Below are 17,286 nucleotides of genomic sequence, written 5' to 3' on the forward strand. Positions count from 1 at the left end.
ATATCACGCCATTGCACTCCAGCCTGGGTGACAGAATGAGACTCCATCTCAAACAATAATAATAATAAAAATAATAATAATAACGTTATCCAGAATTTCTATTTCACTTAAGAGGGTTGTTCAATGTATCCAAAGTGACATGCTGTCAAAAATAGAAGTCTCTTACTGGGTAAAGTTATTCCATTTTTTGGAGGGAGGGGAGTTCAATTTTCCTTTGGCATATGAATGAAATAGAAAATATATTTAAATTTACTCTAGTTACATTTTGTTACTTCAAACATATATGATGCTACTAAAGTCAAAATGAAGGATTTTTTTTTTTTTTTTTTTTTTTTTTTGCTGTGTACTTTGCTTTAGTCCATGGCTAAAGTTCATATCCTAACCTTTAAAACTTTAAAAAATTAATAATTTACACACTGTACAATTCACTCATTTAGAGCATACAATTCAATTGTTTTTGGTATATTCACAGATAAATGCAACCAACCATTAGCACAGTCAATTTCAGAACATTTTTATCACCCCCCCAAAAAAAACTTTGTATTCTTTAGCTAATACTCTCCTGTCCCCCTACCTAGAAGGACTTTGGTGGGATGTTCTGGTTGCATTACCTTCTTTCCAGGGAAGAGTAAAAATACGACTTTCGTTTTAATAAAAATGGTGGGTTTTGTCTTCTAAGGCAAGGAAAATAATCAGAGCCTTTGCCTACGTGATTCCGCGTTGAGCTCTTTCCTCCTGTCAAAAGATGAAATTTGAACAAATTGAGTTTAGTGACAGAATTGGCTTTTATTAGTAATTCACGAATCAGGCAGCACTCCATCTATGAAACTTAAAGGTGCTCTGATGAGCTGAACAAAGGAGGTGAACTTTATAGGCAGAAAAGCCTGAAGAAAGCAGACATAGGGAATAAAACACAGATCACTCATTGCAAAGCTACTTTCTTTATGGGGTTAGATCAGAGGAGACTTTCTTATCATGCCAGCTCAGGTTGACTGGATCCCTTTGGACTGCTGATCTGAATCTCCTGTTTTCCTGAAAAATGGGCCTGTTTGTAAGTTCAGTGATTACGTAGCAACCAGCACAAGTGACTCACTCGATTCTGATTTGGGCTGGTGTCTTGGGGTCTAGAGCAGAACTTCAGTCCAAAACCACGGTGTCCCATAAATTTTATTTAATACTCCTTCCAACAGAGAATGTTATTTGCCAGAAAAGACTTCTCGAGAAACCTCATCTAAGTTGACATCAACTCCACCCCGCTATGTTATCTGGGTTTGCCTCCTTCACAGCATGTGTCACATAATTTTCTGTTTTAACTTAACTTTATTGAAGTGTAATTTACACATAATAAAATGTGTTCATTATAAGTACGCAATTCAATGAGTTTTGACAAATAAATAAAACTTCCATCCCAATCAAAATATAGTACATTCTAAATCACCTCCCCATATTTCCTCCTGATCCTCCAAATTCAATCTTCTGTACCTTAACCCCAGACAATCCTCTATCACTATAGATTAATCTCGTCTGCTCTGGCATTTCGTATTAACCATAATTCAAGCTATTTGATTGCTTATCTATTTTGTTTTTGTCTCTACTACTGGCCTGTTTTTTTCACACCATGGTTTTCTAGCACAGAGTGTCTAGTACAGAGCCAGGCAGTGCCAGAGTGAATGAATCCGAAATTCTGTTTATCAGCTTTGATTTTAACAATGAAAGCATCTATACATTTGAAGGTAACAGTGGGGACTTTATTGTGAGGGTTAACACACAGGAACCTCTTACATCTGCCTTCTTTGCCCTCACCTTTGTCATCACAGCAGTGTCAAAAACAGTCTTAAATAAGGAAGGATGTCATGACAGGGGTCACACTCTTTTACCTTCGGCCACAATGTGTTATCATTTTAAACAAACGTGTTGAAATAGTTTCATTTAATTGTAATGTTTTAAAACTTTGACCTTTCAACTTAGTAGGATAAAGACGTTTCTAATGGCATCTTGCAAATCATAATGGGACAGGAGATCAACTCAAAGCACATCCCACTTCTGAAAACATACTCAAGATGCATGTGTTCTTCCTGCAGTGTCAGCTCTGTTAATTTTTTTTTTTTTTTTTTTTTTGAGATGGAGCCTCGTTCTGTTGCCCAGGCTGGAGTGTGGTGGTGCAATCTCTGCTCACTGCAACCTCCCCCTCCCAGGTCCAAGGGGATTCTCCTGCCTCAGCCTCCTGAGTAGCTGGGACTACAGGTGTGCACCACCACACCTGGCTAATTTTTGTATTTTTAGTAGAGACGGGGTTTCACCATATTGGCCAGGCCGGTCTCGAACTCCTGACCTCGTGATCTGCCTGCCTCGGTCTTCCAAAGTGCTGGGATTACAGGCGTGAGCCACCCTGCCCAGATGAGCTCTGTTAATTTTTGATAAAAGATTTTTCTTACTATAATATCATCAAACCTTGAATGATATCTATAACTGCTTTTCTCCAAAAGTGTTTGAAGCCTGTGAACTGGCAGGTCTCTTTCACGCCTGGGGGAGGGAGGGCTCAGTTGGGCATGCCTCCTTCACAGGTGGAGAAGCTGAGGTGGAGTATCCCTGGTATGGAGTGATTTTCCTCGCTTCCTTTGCACGTCTTCATTTCCGGCATGGCGGTCTGTGCATTCCCCTTCAGCTGAAGTTCTAAATCTCTTTTTCTCTCAACTATCTAGGACACATGAGAATTAACCTACTCATGTAGATTACAGGGCCCAGCCCTCATTAACCTTAATATTGAAAGAAATACAGCTTTTGCCGTTGGAGAAGTGGAACTGCCCTTTCACTCAGCACATCTCCCACGGGCTGAGGAGATGGGGTTTTTAGGGAGTAGTTCATCCAACACCAACTTTTGTTTCCAGTTGGTGAAAACATCACATATATAATACCTCTGGGATTTATGGATCCCTTTCTAAAGCATTTAAAATTACATGCCTGAGGTTCTTTTATAGTAGATCGAAGTGCTGTCTATTCTGTATTTTCTTTATGTCTTTTGAATGAATAATTGGGTCCTGAAATTCTCATCTTCCTTCCTAGCAGGTAGTGGATTGCTATTTGCTGAGGGACTGAACAGCTGACCCTTCATTTTTTTTGAGACGGAGTCTCGCTCTGTTGCCCAGACTGGAGTGCAGTGGCCGGATCTCCCTTCATTCTTAAACACTGAAGTCGAATGAACTCTAGACCTCTTCTTTTCCAGGGATCAGGCTCTCTGTCTGTGCCCTGCTTTTCTAGTCTGATCTTTGCTTTAATGGGATTTAAGTGCTGAGCGAATCTCAGCCACGTCCTTATCCCTCCTCTTTGGTAGGTGTTGCTTTTGTCAATGACATTGGGCTTAGGAGGAGAGTCACCATATGGGGGGGTTGGGAAGGGTAAGAGGGGACAGGATGTAAATTCATAACCTGGGCAAGTTGGAGAAATAAATCTCAGAGATGGCAAAACCAGGAAGGGTGACTGGGAGTGAGGAGGGGCAGGGAGGGGGAATAAAAGCTTCTCAGAAGCAGGCCAGGCTACAAACTCAAGCTGGTAGGACAGTGTCTAAAAGCAATGAGTCTGTGTAAGAAAGGTTGGGCAACTGGGCCTTGAACACACAAGTGGTAGCCTGTGAAACACTCTCATTTTGGTAAGCCCTGATGACACTTGCCCCCCCAAGATAAGGAGCAGATCCTCCTAAGAAGGCTGGTGAAATTTCCATGACTGTTCATTCTCTCTCTCTCTCTTTTTTTTTATTTTTTTTTATTTTTGAGACAGTCTTGCTATGTCGCCCAGGCTGGAGTGCGGTGGTGTGATCTCAGCTCACTGCAACCTCCGCCTCCCTCCTGAGTTCAAGTGATTCTCCGGCTTCAGCCTCCTGAGTAGCTGGGACTAAAGGCCTGCACCACTATGCCTGGCTAGTTTTTGTATTTTTAGTAGAGATAGGTTTTCACCATATTGGCCAGGCTGGTCTTGAACTCCTGACCTCAAGTGATCTGCCTGCCTTGGCCTCCCTAAATGCTGGGATTAGAGGCATGAGTCACCGCACCTGGCCCATGACTGTTCATTCTCTTTCATTTCTCTTCAAACAGCCAATTCTCATCTTTTGACCTAGGCCAACAGGCACATATTGAAATATTCAATTTGATTGGCCACCAGAATGATTTGACACTATTAAGATCTGTGTTTTTAAAACTATAGGTCACACAAGCCTGGAAATCAGTTGAGTAGGGTCCAACAGCATTTAAAAAAAGTAACCAAGCAGGGAAGAGAGTAGAAGACATCAGTGTATATTGTAATTAGCGAGGGTAAAGATTTTGTGGGACCTTGTTTTAGTTTATATGGATAGTATGAGGTTACAACATAAAATGTCTTTGTGGATCATGGTGAAAAAAAGTTTGAACGTCATGGGTTTACAACAATCATTTTTGAGATATTCATTATTTTGTTGTTGTTTTTCTTTTTTGAGACAGAGACCCTCTCTGTTGCTCAAACTGAAGTGCAGTGAATAACTCACTACAGCCTCCAACTCCTAGGTTCAAGTGATCCTCCTGCATCAGCCTCCTGAGTAGCTGGGTCTACAGGTACACATCACCATGCCTGGCTAATTTTTTAAATTTTCTGTAGAGACAGGATCTTGCTAGGCTCAGGCTGGTCCTGAACTCCTGGCCTCAAGCAATCCTCCCACCTTCGCCTCCCAAAGTGATGGGATTACAGGTGTAAGCCACCATGCCCAACCCAGATATTCCTTAAGAAACTTTTTATTAGGAAAATGTTCAAACATACATAAAAGTAGCAGCAATAGTAAAATGGACCCAGCTACATCCTCATCCAGTTTCCAAATTGTCTTTTGTAGATCCCAATAATCCCATTCATTTCCTTCAGCAATTTATTTTTATTATTTCTTTGCTCCATCCTACCAAGAGCAGGGAGATTTCCAGCAGAATCAATGTAATCCTTCCTGATGGAGTTGTGAATACACTTACCTGGGAGTCTTCCTGAAAGGCCTCAGGAAGCTGCTGAGAAAAACAAGCTGCTTCCACGGGCTCTGCGCCTTTTGTGAAAGAGACAGTCAGATTATTTGATGGAGTTCAAAATTTCCCCTTCCCCATTCCCCTTTGCCTCATTCCATTTGGAAACAATGGAAGTGGACAACAGGGAAAGGTACAGCTGGGTGCGATCTGAGAACATCTAGCCTAACCCTTTGGTTTTACAGATGAAGAAACTGAACTCTAGGTGTGGAAACTGAGTTTTCTAAGAGAGCTTCCCATTTAAAGCTGTCTCTAACAGCTCCCATAAGTATCAGGAGTCTGGCGTGGGGATCGCTCTGTCACAGACAGGAAACCAGTATACAAGGAATCAAGCACATCTCCCAGAGCCTCTGACAGCATCATCAGTGAATCAGGAATAAACACGATGGCTCCCTCCTTCCCTCTCAGTACTTTGCTTTTTAGGGTTGGACCAAGTGAGCCATGGTTTGAACACAGTGTGTATGTGTTGTAAGACACCAGTGTATATTGTAATTAGTGAGGGTAAAGATTTTGTGGGACCCTGTTTTAGTTTATATGCATAGTATGAGGTTACAACATAAAATATCTTTTTGTGGATCATGGTGAAAAAAAGTTTGAACATCATGGGTTTACAACAATCATTTTTGAGATATTCATTTTTTTTTCTTTTTTGAGACAGAGACCCTCTCTGTTGCCCAAGCTGGAGTACAGTTGTGGGGGGAGATGGAACAGAGTGGGGAGTCACCAATGTCCCTGTGGTCCTGCCTTTTTCTCCAAGGCCACTTCAACCAGCCCAGCAGCTTTATCAGTATTGTCCCATCCACTTCTGTTTGCTCAGTTCTTTTCTTGCTCCACTGGGTAGCACTGCCCAGCATATTCCCCAGAATGGCTCTAGGTGGTTTCAGAAATTATAGGAGTTGGTCATCATTTCATAAATGCCAGCTTCATGTGCAGTGTGGAATTTGAACTAGAGAGTGGACTCCCAGACAGAAAAAACTAAATTGAATTAAACAACAACCTCATGACATTAGAGACATCATTGGTACCCCTATGTAAGGAGATAATGCATGTAAGCCTAAAGATTCATGTAGAGTCTATGAACACAGAGGAAACAGTCAACAACTGGTAGGCATTTCAAACCACTCTTAAGCTTTTAAACAATTACTCTCACTCATCCTCGTTCTTTTTTGTCCTTCATGACTTGCCCCTTCCAACTCTAAAAAGAAAATTGAAGCCAGCACCTTCAGTTTCTCACACTATGCAGGTTCAAGTCTTCCTATTAGAAACCACTCTGCCTAAACCCCACATTCCATTCTAGCCACTGCTCTCTTTCTCTTTTTCATAGCCAACCCCCTCAGAAGGCCTGCTACCTTTCTCTTACTGCCCAGGCATTTCTCAGCCCACTCTGCTTTGCCACTTTATTCCGGCAACATAGCTCTTGTGAAGGTTGCTGATGACCTTCATGTTGCTTTTTTCAATCTTCATCACAGCTCACCACTGCCTCTTGTTGAAACATCCTGTTTTCTGGCTACTTTCTCCTGCTGTTTCTTCAACCTCTAGCTTTTCTGTATCCTTTGTTTCCATCTTCCATCTCCCAGCCTATGGCATAGGCCATATTCTCACGCCATAGTCTCTCCCTAAGTTCGTTTACCAATGCTCCTCTTTTTAAATATCACTTTATACTTTAAACTTTTATATTCAGTTGTCTCCTTGAATCTCCACTTGCATGTCTCAAATGCACTTTAAATTCAACTTGTCCAAAACTAAATTCAAAATCTTATCCCCAAACCTAGTCTTCCTTCCAGTGTTCCTCATATCTCTGAAACAGCAACTGTCCATACAATCATGCAAGGAACTCATCTTTGCCCCCTTTTGCCCATCACTTCCTCATGACCAATCTATCACCGAGTCCTTTGCAATGTAATTCTAAAAATCTCTGGATTCTGTCACATGAATTTCATCTCCTCTTCTTTTTTCTCCCTCATTTCCCCAGTCCTAGTCTCAACCAGACTCCTGTAATAACTCCCACATATCTCCTCTTGCCCCTCCAGCCCTCCAGTCCGCTCCCTCTTCACTGTATTAAGAATGATCTTCTAGGGCCAGGCGCGGTAGCTCACACCTGTAATCCCAGAACTTTGGGAGGCTGAGGTGGGCGCATCACTTGAGGTCAAGAGTTTGAGACAAGCCTGGCCAATATGGTGAAATGCTGTCTCTAATAAAAACACAAAAATTAGCTGGGCATGGTGGTGAGTGCCTGTAGTCCCAGCTTCTTGGGAGGCTGACGCATGGGAATTTCTTGAACCCAGGAAGCAGAGGTGACAGTGACCCAAGATCATGCCACTGTGCTCCAGTCTGGAGGACAGAGCAAGATTCTGTCTCAAAAGGAACAAAGCAAAAGATAGTCTATTGTTCTTGTGTTTAACATGTATACAAATAGAGTCATGTACTACTTATTATTTAGCATCTTGCTTTTTTCATTCAACATTTAGTTTCAGAAATCTATTCTTATTGATGCACAGATCAATTTCATTCATTTTGACTACTAACTGGTATGCCATCATATGAATTGATCACAATATATTGATACTCCTATCATTAAATTTTGTGTTTTTTTAATGACCATGCTTTTTGTTGTGTTTCCTATTAGCTCTTACTGACCTTTATGAACTGAATGTTAATGTCTTCCTAACTCACTGATGCTCAACGCTCAATGAGCATCCCAACTCATATGCTGAAGCCCTAACCCCCAGTGTGATGATATTTGGAAATGTGACCTTTGGGAAGTAATTAGGGTCAGATGAGGTCATGAGGGTGGGCCTGTCATGATGGGATTAGCATCCTTCTAATAAGTGACACCAGAGACCTTGCTCTCTCCCCCAACCATGTGAGAACACAGCAAGAAGGTGGTGTCTGCAAGCTGGAAAGAGTGCCCTCAGCAATAATTGAATTGGCTGGCGCCTTGATCTTCACTTTCAGGCCTCCAGAATTGTGAGAAATAAATGTCTGTTGCATAAGCCATTCGTTATGGTATTTTGTTATGGCAGCTCAAGAAGACTAAATGTTCTCACTTCCACTGAATTGTTTTCTTTATTCTTCTCATCCCCCATTTTCATTCTCGACTAGCATGGAAGTTGTACATTCTATTTCTATTCTTCTAGTGCTTGCTCTTAAGCACTTAATATATGTTTAACTCAACACAATCTAAAGTTAACTTCTCTGCTCCTTCTGTTATGATAGTCTTGTATTTATTCTCACTTCACTCACATTAGATACTTAACAATAGATTCTTTTTGAAAGAGGGTTGCCTTTCTTTCCTCATCATTTTTTTCTCACATCCCACTTTGGCTTTAATTTTTTTCTTGACTGACATCTCTGTGTAATTATTTCAGTGAAGTTCTATGAGTAGAAAACCCTTTCCTACTTTGTCTCAAAAAAGAATCTTTATTTTACCCTCCCTCTTGCATATAGTTGGGTATATAGGCATAGGAAAATAACTGCAAGGCAGTGCTTATATCTGAGTAGACAGACTACTGGTAATTTTCCTTATTTATGTGCATATTCTAATTTTTCTATGCTAAATATTATTTGGATAATTTCTTAAAAGTTAAAAGCTGTACAACAAAACGTGATAAGAAATGAATACTTTGATCACTGGTTCATCGAATCAGTGCCAAATCCTCATGTATTCTGATCATGTTTCTGCAAGATTTTCTTCAAGAGAACCATGGAAGGTGATGCTGTTGCCATGGCACCATAAAAGTAGTCCCCTTAGATGTTCAGATGGAGGAGCCACATCGTTCTGGGTTCAGGTTTCAGCTGCTCTGGGTTGCATTTATTTGCACTACTTCAATGCAAATGTGCCTTTAATCCTGCTTTTCTCTCCTTCCCAGTGCTGGAATGTGGTATCTGCCTTCATGTAAGACCCGAAGCTGGAGTGTGAAAGAATCTTAGCTGGCACCCACTGTACCTGGGATGTATGGCTACATCCCCTCTTTGCTTTCAAAGCAGATTTTTTCTTTTTTTCTTTTTTTACATGAGTGATGCTTCAGCTGGCATTGCAAGCAGCATCTGTTCATGGGATGGAAATCCAGAGTGTAATCCAGGTCTCCTCCAGAATCACCAGCTTTCAAAGGACCATAGTGAAAATCAAATTTCTAAGGAGAGCTCAGAGCCGGTGACATTGAGCTAAAGTCATTTTTCCAGCTGCTCAGGGAGCTGGTCAGCTGGAGAAATCTGAATTCTCTTCACACAGAACTTCAATGAGTCAATTAGTCCACACTGCTATTTTATTTTTAGCAGATTGTGTTTGGATTCTTATTTTCTCTTGGGTTTTGGTTAAAACATTTTTTTTTTTCTGCTCCTATTACATGAATCCTGCAGCTGATAGGAGCTCCAAATTAACCTCTGATATTTAATCAGTAGATTTCTTTAAGAGAAAAAAGCAACCAAATCACTCCTGACATCAAAATCCATCTGGTAACATGCACCTCCAAACTGGCCACAAGAGATTCAACAGAATGCAGACATTTTGCCCTGTATGTGGCAGGTGTTCAGTATAGATGCATTGTTTTCATTTGATGATGGGCTTATTGTACTTAGGATTTCCTTTTTGGAAAACACCAGTAAATGCTCAACATGAAAAATAAAATTGTGGGACCTCCATATAACAGATGGAGAAGACAGCACATGCATTTGCTCTCATTCCCTTCAGAAACCTCACTATTATGGTAGCAAATACATTTTTTAAGAAGTTGTAAATCTATAAGAGCAAAGAGAATAGAAAGCTGGAAGGCAGATAGATGAGTGATATTGACTAAGCAGGCAGTTGTAGAAAAAGCTGAGGTACAGTTGTTTTATACAACAGAAATCTGCTAGTCCCAAAGGTTCTGGAACTGGGGCTGAAGAGGAGGTAAGGATGTAACTAAAAACAGGAGGATTGTTTGAAAGTCTGTTGAGGAAGAAATTCAAGTTCTATATCCCCCTTCACCATTCCATGTAGACAAGTAATTGCCTTTCCTCCACCACATCAGAAGACTAGATGTTTAGCCTCTGGAGAGGGCTTCTGGACTGGGAGAACACTGGCCAGAGTAGATGGTGAGGAGACAGTATTGTAACAGAGTGATTAAGTGACTTTTATGTACAGACTATTAAAACCACCAGCCCATTTCACCCTCCGGGCTTCTAGAATGGTGGGAGTCAAGGTTATAGCCTTCAGGCAGGAGACTGGAAGGTTCTTGCCTGCAAAATCTAACCAGCCCAGGAGAAAGATAAAAAATATCAATATCAGGGGTGACTTAACTCAATGGCCCATTGTGATATTCTACACTTGGGTTTCTCAACAAAATCTAGTGACCTTTTGGGCAGCATCACTCTGTTATGGGGGCTGTCCTGTGCATTGTAAAATATTCAGCAGCAGGCCTGGCCTCTACACACCAGATGCCAGTACTATCTCCCAGAGTTGTGACAATCACCAGCGTCTTGCCTGCTGTCCATAGCCCTATATTGCCCATAGTTGGTAGTTCCGTCTTGTGCTCTCAGATTTTCTATCAGTTTCTTAGGGTTTTATTCATTCCTAAACATAAGTTGACAACCAAAAGCCAGCAGATATCTGAAAAGAAGAGCTTCTAAGGTGAAATACGGAGATCAAAATAAATATTTAAAAAAGTTTAGAGGAAAGACAGACTATAAAAGGAGATGAGAATGTGAAATATTATCATTATTTTCCTGAGAGCGAGAAAAGACAATGCAAAAGAAATCTTAGAAATTAAAAATGTGACCATAGATATTTTAAAAATGCAACAAACAAAACACAAGAAAAAGCCGAGGAAATCTCTCAGAAAGCAGAGCAAAGAGATGGAGGATTAAAAGAAGATAAAAATTAGAGGATGAGACCAGGAGGACCAAGATTCAAGTGATACCTTCTAGAAGGAAAGAATGGAGTAAATGGAGGTGTTGGTTAGAAGTAAATCAGCAACAAATAATTCAACAACTTTTCCTGGAACTGATGGGCATGAGTTTTGTTGCTGTTGTTGTTTAATTAAAGGACCTCCTTCGTATCTAGCACAGTAGATTAAGCAAAGATTCACACCAAGAAAAGCATACTATGGTGAGATTTTAGAATACTAGGGTTGAAGAAAAGATCTCAAAAGCTTTAAAAGAAAAAGTTGCATACACTATTTCAAAAATCAGAATGACTTTGTTTTCAGATGTAACATTGGAAGTTAGAAGACACTGGAGGAATGCCTTTAAAATTCTGAAGGAAATGATTATGTAACAGTAGACTGAATTCACTTGCAGATGTGAGAGGTCTTTAAAATGTTCCTCCCGTGGACTCTTTCTCAAAAAGCTACTAGAGGAAGTGCTTCACCAAAACAAGAGAGAATATCAAGAAAAAATAAATTACACAGAACTCAATCAGGCCAATTTGAAGAAGTCAGAATGTTGCAAAATATATTTCTTCATGAACATGTAACTGGTAGAACATGATGTATTCAAATATTTCAAGTGGTGATTGAGGCAACAGAGGGAAATTTGGGGTTTGACGTAGTGATAAGTCCTTAGAAAACCAAGTATACACATAAACAGAAATTTTCATACCAGGGAGAACAGAATTTTGCACAGGAAAGAAAAGAATTATGGAATATAACACTACTAAGTTGTGGACATTGTTTATATAGCTCCCATAATATAAACTCTATCTGTTCAACAAAATTATATTGTACCATAGTTATTTCAGGAAGATGGTAGAACCAGAAAGGTGAGGTATATGGTGGGGCAGGATAGTGCTGATAGTGATAAACACTGAATCCACTTCCTCCATGTGGGCAAGTGAGATTGTCTAGTACTTGATATCTCTTGTGGGGCCACACCTGTGTACATGTGCACAGATCCTATTGCATGGATATAGGTTTACACTATACATTCATCTCATGGTTTAATACTGTGTGAAACAAGCATTGGCTGAAGCATTAGATTGATGTCGTGGTTCTTGGCTTAACCATTTTCTTGCTGCATGATTTGAGCGGGTCATTTAATCTCTCTAAGCCTCAGGTTGATGAGCAGTAAAATGGGAAATTTTATTCAGTCCACAGTCACTGAGCATTTCCCATGGGTCCTGTGGAAAGACAGCTAGACCATACACTTCTAGACTTCAAGTCCAAGGAGGCAGGCAGACCAGGGAGTTAATGGGATATGTCCAGGGTCGAAGGGAGCGTAAAGGAGAACGAAGACCAACATTTATTGATCACTTACAATGTGCCGGGAAATATGTCACGCTATGCTCCCAGAAACCCAGTGATACTACTGGCCTTTTAGTGGAGGATGTCGATGCTCAGAAAAGTTAAGTAATTTAACTTCAGTTGTACAGCTGGAAACAAGTGGCAGAGCAGAATTTAGGCCCAAATCTTTCATGATCCCATTAAATTATCTCTTCAAAAACAAGCGCCCTCCCATGGACATACAGAGAAGAGCAGACATTGCAGACTGCAAAGACTGGGAGAGGAGTAGGGGGTGAAGGTGAATGCTGAAATTCTACCTATTGGGTACGTTGTATACTGTTCCGGTGCTGGTTACACCAAAAACCCACACTTCACTGTGCAATATATTCATGCAACACAACTGCACTTGTACCCCTAAGTCTATACAAAGAAAACAATTCAAAACAGTAACATGTGCCCTCTAAGGGGCACCAAGCCTAAACAAGAAGAGGAAGGGTCAGAAAGGATTCCTGCCGAAGGCTGTGCCTGAGGGGAGGGTTAATGAATGGATTCTGCTGGTCATGGAAAAACCTGGACATGAAATCTCTCACTCCTGGACTGGCAACCTATGGCTGCTCTATTCATAAAGCTTCACTTAGCAAATATTTGAGTGCCTATTACATGCAGGGCCTATGCTAGGTACTGAAGGAGATAAAAGGAAAACCAAAGCAGAACAGAACAAAACAAAAGCAATTTCTGCTCTGGATAAGCTTATAGTCTATTGGTGAGGACATTTATTATATGGTATAGAAAATTACATGTTGGAAGGAGCATCTGACACAAATACGCAGGGATGTGGCGGAGTAGGAGCAGGGGAGTCTCCCTAGATAGCTAGCTGGACTGAGTCTGGAGGGAGAAGTGGGGGTTGGGAGAAGTAGGGGTTAGGAGAAGGCTGAAGAATAGGCTTCCTAGGCAGAAGGCATAGCATATGAGGTGCCCTGAGGCATACTACCGGTGTGAATTTGCAAAACTGTGGCTAGTTCAGTATGACTGAAACTTAGGTGCTCAAAGAGGAGTGGTAAAAGATGAAACCGAAGAGATAAACAAGAACCAGTTTATGTAAGGCCAAACTGCTAAAGACATGGGAAGTTTTACATTAATGGCGAACCATAAATAAGAGAGGAAGGACTGGCCTTTCAATGCAGGACGATCACTCTGCAGCACAAAGGGTGCACGGGAGTGAGACTGGGAGCAGGGAGGCCTGTGGGGAGGCAAATGAATTATTCAGGGAAGAAAGGATAAGTGACCTGAATGAGGGCAGTGATAGAGATGAAGAAAGGCAGATGGATTTGAGAGTGCCACAGAGGTGCTTAGTTCCTGCTAAGATTTCTGACCAATTTCCCCTGACAAAAACTGGTCTGGAACTCGTGAGAGCAGGAAGAACCTATCTGCAGCACCATTTTGTCCACAGTTGCCTTCATTCATGCCATAGCTGCCCTCTGAGGCTAGAGGGAAAGGAGGCTTGAGGTCAATGAGCTGGAGCCAGCCGGTGGGAAAGGTGAGGAAGGGGCATTCCCTGCAGAGGGAATAGCGTGTGTTTTGGGGAACTGCACAAAGATCCCTATGGCTGGAATGTAGGGAGTATGTGGGAAGAGGACAGGTAATTAGGCTAGAACGATACTTTCTTTATTCAGCAGCTTTCTTTATTGGCTTGCTAACGAGTCTGGCCTTTCCAGAAGGCTGTAGGAACCACTGATGAAATGCAAATAAGTTGACCAGATTTCATTAGAGAAAGACCATTTCATTAGCAGTATGAAGGATGTTTACAAGGTAAATAGGGAGGCTATTTTGAAAGGCTTGGGCCAAGTAAGTTATAAAGAGAAGAGAGCAATGAGAATGCTTTTAGAGATATTTAGCGGATAAACAGGTCATAAAGACTTCATATATGGGTGAGGAAGTAGGAGTGGACCTCCAGATTTCTAGCTTGAGCAATTAGTTATATTTTGTGCAATCAGGCTGGCATAAAAATAAACTAAGTAAGGATGGGTGTATATCAGTTAGAGTTCCAGCAGGGAACACATGACTCACTCAGCTGTGATTTTTGAAGAAACTTTTCAATCAAGGAACTTTCTATAGATGTGTGGGCAGGTTTAAGGAACCAACAAAGAATACTGAGATACCCAAGGTCTAGCAACAGTAGGAAGCTTTTACTACCCAAAGGTTCACAGGGACAAGGGAAAGAAATAGAATTACCTGAATGCTGTAAGACCTGGGGCCCACGGAAGAAACTGAAACTGTAGTCACAAAGAGATGGGGCCAGAACTTCACGAAACAGGGAGGAGTAAATGCCTGAACTCGTGCCTCTTCCACCTCTCAATCTTCTGCCACGGCTTCCACTTGGCCAAACTCAAACGCAAACTCCAAGTTGCAGTCTGTAAAAGTCAGCCTCCCAGGACACAGATCAGGGCTGAGAATGGCAGAGAATGGATCTGGGGGACAACAGAATAGGAGAGAATTGTGGAAGAAAATAATGAGTCCTGTTATCAACGTTTTGGCTTCTAGGCATCTGTGGGGCAATCACGTGGAGGTCGGCAGAGTTCTGGGCTGCAGATAGGTAACTGGGCACCAATGTCCAGTTTGATGATGACCTATGTTTCATATTCAAGGACTGTTAGGGAGATTAGACATGATATCAGTGCTTTAAAAAGTGCTCTGGATTAATAGGCATTGAATGACCCTCAGAGAGACTGCAGTAGTTCTTGCAGTTTATACATTTAACTAGCAGTAGCTTGAGTATTTATTTCTCCAGTAGTTGGCAAGATGTGTAAAATTATATGGAAGAGAGGGACAAAAACAAAGCCAGTCTTTTTGGCAGAGATTAAACCTGTTCAATATCTGTTACATTTAGCACATAGGCATCTAAACTTTTTGCTTTAGGTATTTTTCTCATACATGTTTCTTGAAGTTTTAAAGACTGTACTAAATGATAAATATCAATTATGTATAATACTTTAGAACATAGTTCCAAGATCTTCTAAATAAAATAAGATATTCTTACAAAAATAACACATCAATAATTAAATAAGTTTGTCCAGGGGAAAAAAGTGCTCTGGAAATGCTAAGATACTAAGATATGAAACAAACATAAGGTGGTGATATTGTTGTTGCAATACCATTCTTAGGAAACACACTTTGAATGAAAGGTAAACCTATCCAGTATGATCTGTCCATTCATCACAAAAGCCTGCGCGAACTCTTGCCCCATCTCATCAGCACACATAAAGCTTGGTGTGCATAACCACATACTTCAAAGCAGCCCCTCTTGAGTACCATTTGAAAGGTCATGTACATATTACAGCATGCTGCCTCTGCATAGAACGTTTTAGGAACTCATCCGCTGTTTGTTCTGGAGCTGGCAAACATGTTTATAAATATCCTCAGTAAAGGCAAACTCATTATTTGAAGGGGAATTTGATTTTGTAAACAAACAAAAGTCACTGGCTATTTAGTGGTCAACACAAGAAAACCTCCCAACGTGTAAGCTGGAGAACCTGAATCCCAGCTCAGAGTTGGCGAGAAACTCTACATGATACAGGTGTAAATCATGTTGTCTCCTTCCTTTAAATCAGACTCATTAAAATATGTATTTTCAGAATCCAATAATAAAGAGTAATTGGATAATGAACCTGGCATATACAACTTACAGTAAAAAAAAATTAGGTGTGATTTTTCAAGTAATAAGGATTTTCTTACATAATAACAAGGGACTCTGAAGACAGTTTCAAAAGAAGAGTCTCAGAAATTGTTTGAGTTATTGCACCAAGTTTGGAGAAATCTATATATTCTTAAGGAGACAGTTTTTATTTTGTTCTGTTCAAGATTTGTTTATAAATAGCAATATTGATCTCCTTAGTCCTAGTTGGTGATTGTGTCATCTATAAGTAATTTTATTCAAAAGGAATGACCAAAATTCCCAGACATTAATGTCTTAACATGATCTTTATCCTCCAACAAACCCCACCTTCTACCTAGTCTTGGCCCTGGCCTTGACTGAACTGTAGAGCTCAGGCAAAACCTGGGTTTCTAAGGAAAAAAAAAAAGGTGCACAGAAGCCCTGGCCTCCCTAATTGGGGAGCCCACTCTCACTGCCTCGTTAAAATTGCTGGATACCAGGGGACTGCCTTCTACAATGTGTTTACTGCACCCAGAGAAAAACATGTTTGAAAAAGGCATTGCAACTAGTAATTACCGCTTAAGATTCAACTAATCATGAAGGTATTTATGATGACCATTATAATTAGGGCTTATTTATTTCCTACATAATTACGATGGTTGATCATGGCTCTGAGGAGTCATCTCTCTTATTTACCTGGCAGCAGACAAGGCTAAATCCTAGAGGTGTTTCTAGTCCTCAAGGGAAGGAAGCTAAGTGCATATGGTTGCTACATGCATACCTTATTTTATTGCACTTTGCAGACGCTGTGCTTAATACAAATTGAAGGTTTGTGGCAACTCTGCATCAAGCAAGTTTAGTGGTGTCATATTTCCAACAGCGTGTGCTCACTTCCTGTCTCTATGTTACATTTTGGAAATTTGGGTACTTATTTCAAGTGTTTTCATTATTAGCCTATGTTATGGTGATCCGTGATCAATCATCTTCGATGTTACTATTACAATTGCTTGGGGCACCATGAACTGTGCCCACACATGCCCATATGTGAACATAATCTATAAACGTGTGTGTTCTGACTGCTCCACTAACCAAACATTCCCTCATCTCTCTCCTTCTCTTTGGGCCTTCTATTCCCTGAGATACAAGATTATTGAAATTCGGTCAGTTAATAATCCTACAGTGGCCTTTAAGTGTTCAAGTGAAAGGATGAGTCATATATCTCTCACTTTAAATCAAAAGCTAGAAATAATTAAGCTTAGTGAGGAAGACATGTGGAAAGCTGAGACAGGCCAAAAGTAAGGCCTCTTGCTCCAAACAGCCAGGTTGTGAATGCAAAGGAAAAGTTCTTGGGGCCGGGTGTGGTAGCTCATGCCTGTAATCCTAGCACTTTGGGAGGCCAAGGTGGGCGGAT

At 40.8% G+C, this 17,286-nt stretch overlaps 1 long non-coding RNA gene across 2 annotated transcripts; it reads right to left on the reverse strand.

Annotated features, from left to right (window-relative positions):
* Positions 1-311: 311 nt before the first annotated feature.
* Positions 312-17,286, reverse strand: LOC103885732. Of its 2 annotated transcripts, none has more exons than XR_002523012.2 (2): positions 14,456-17,286; positions 312-735 (listed from the first exon to the last, which is right to left on the reverse strand). It is a non-coding gene; the product is annotated as an uncharacterized LOC103885732 (long non-coding RNA). The 2 variants fall into 2 exon arrangements; XR_004185213.1 differs by lacking the exon at positions 14,456-17,286 and adding an exon at positions 4,983-7,200.

This window comes from Papio anubis, chromosome 7, assembly GCF_008728515.1.
Source record: "Papio anubis isolate 15944 chromosome 7, Panubis1.0, whole genome shotgun sequence".
In the NCBI taxonomy this organism is placed as follows: domain Eukaryota; kingdom Metazoa; phylum Chordata; class Mammalia; order Primates; family Cercopithecidae; genus Papio; species Papio anubis.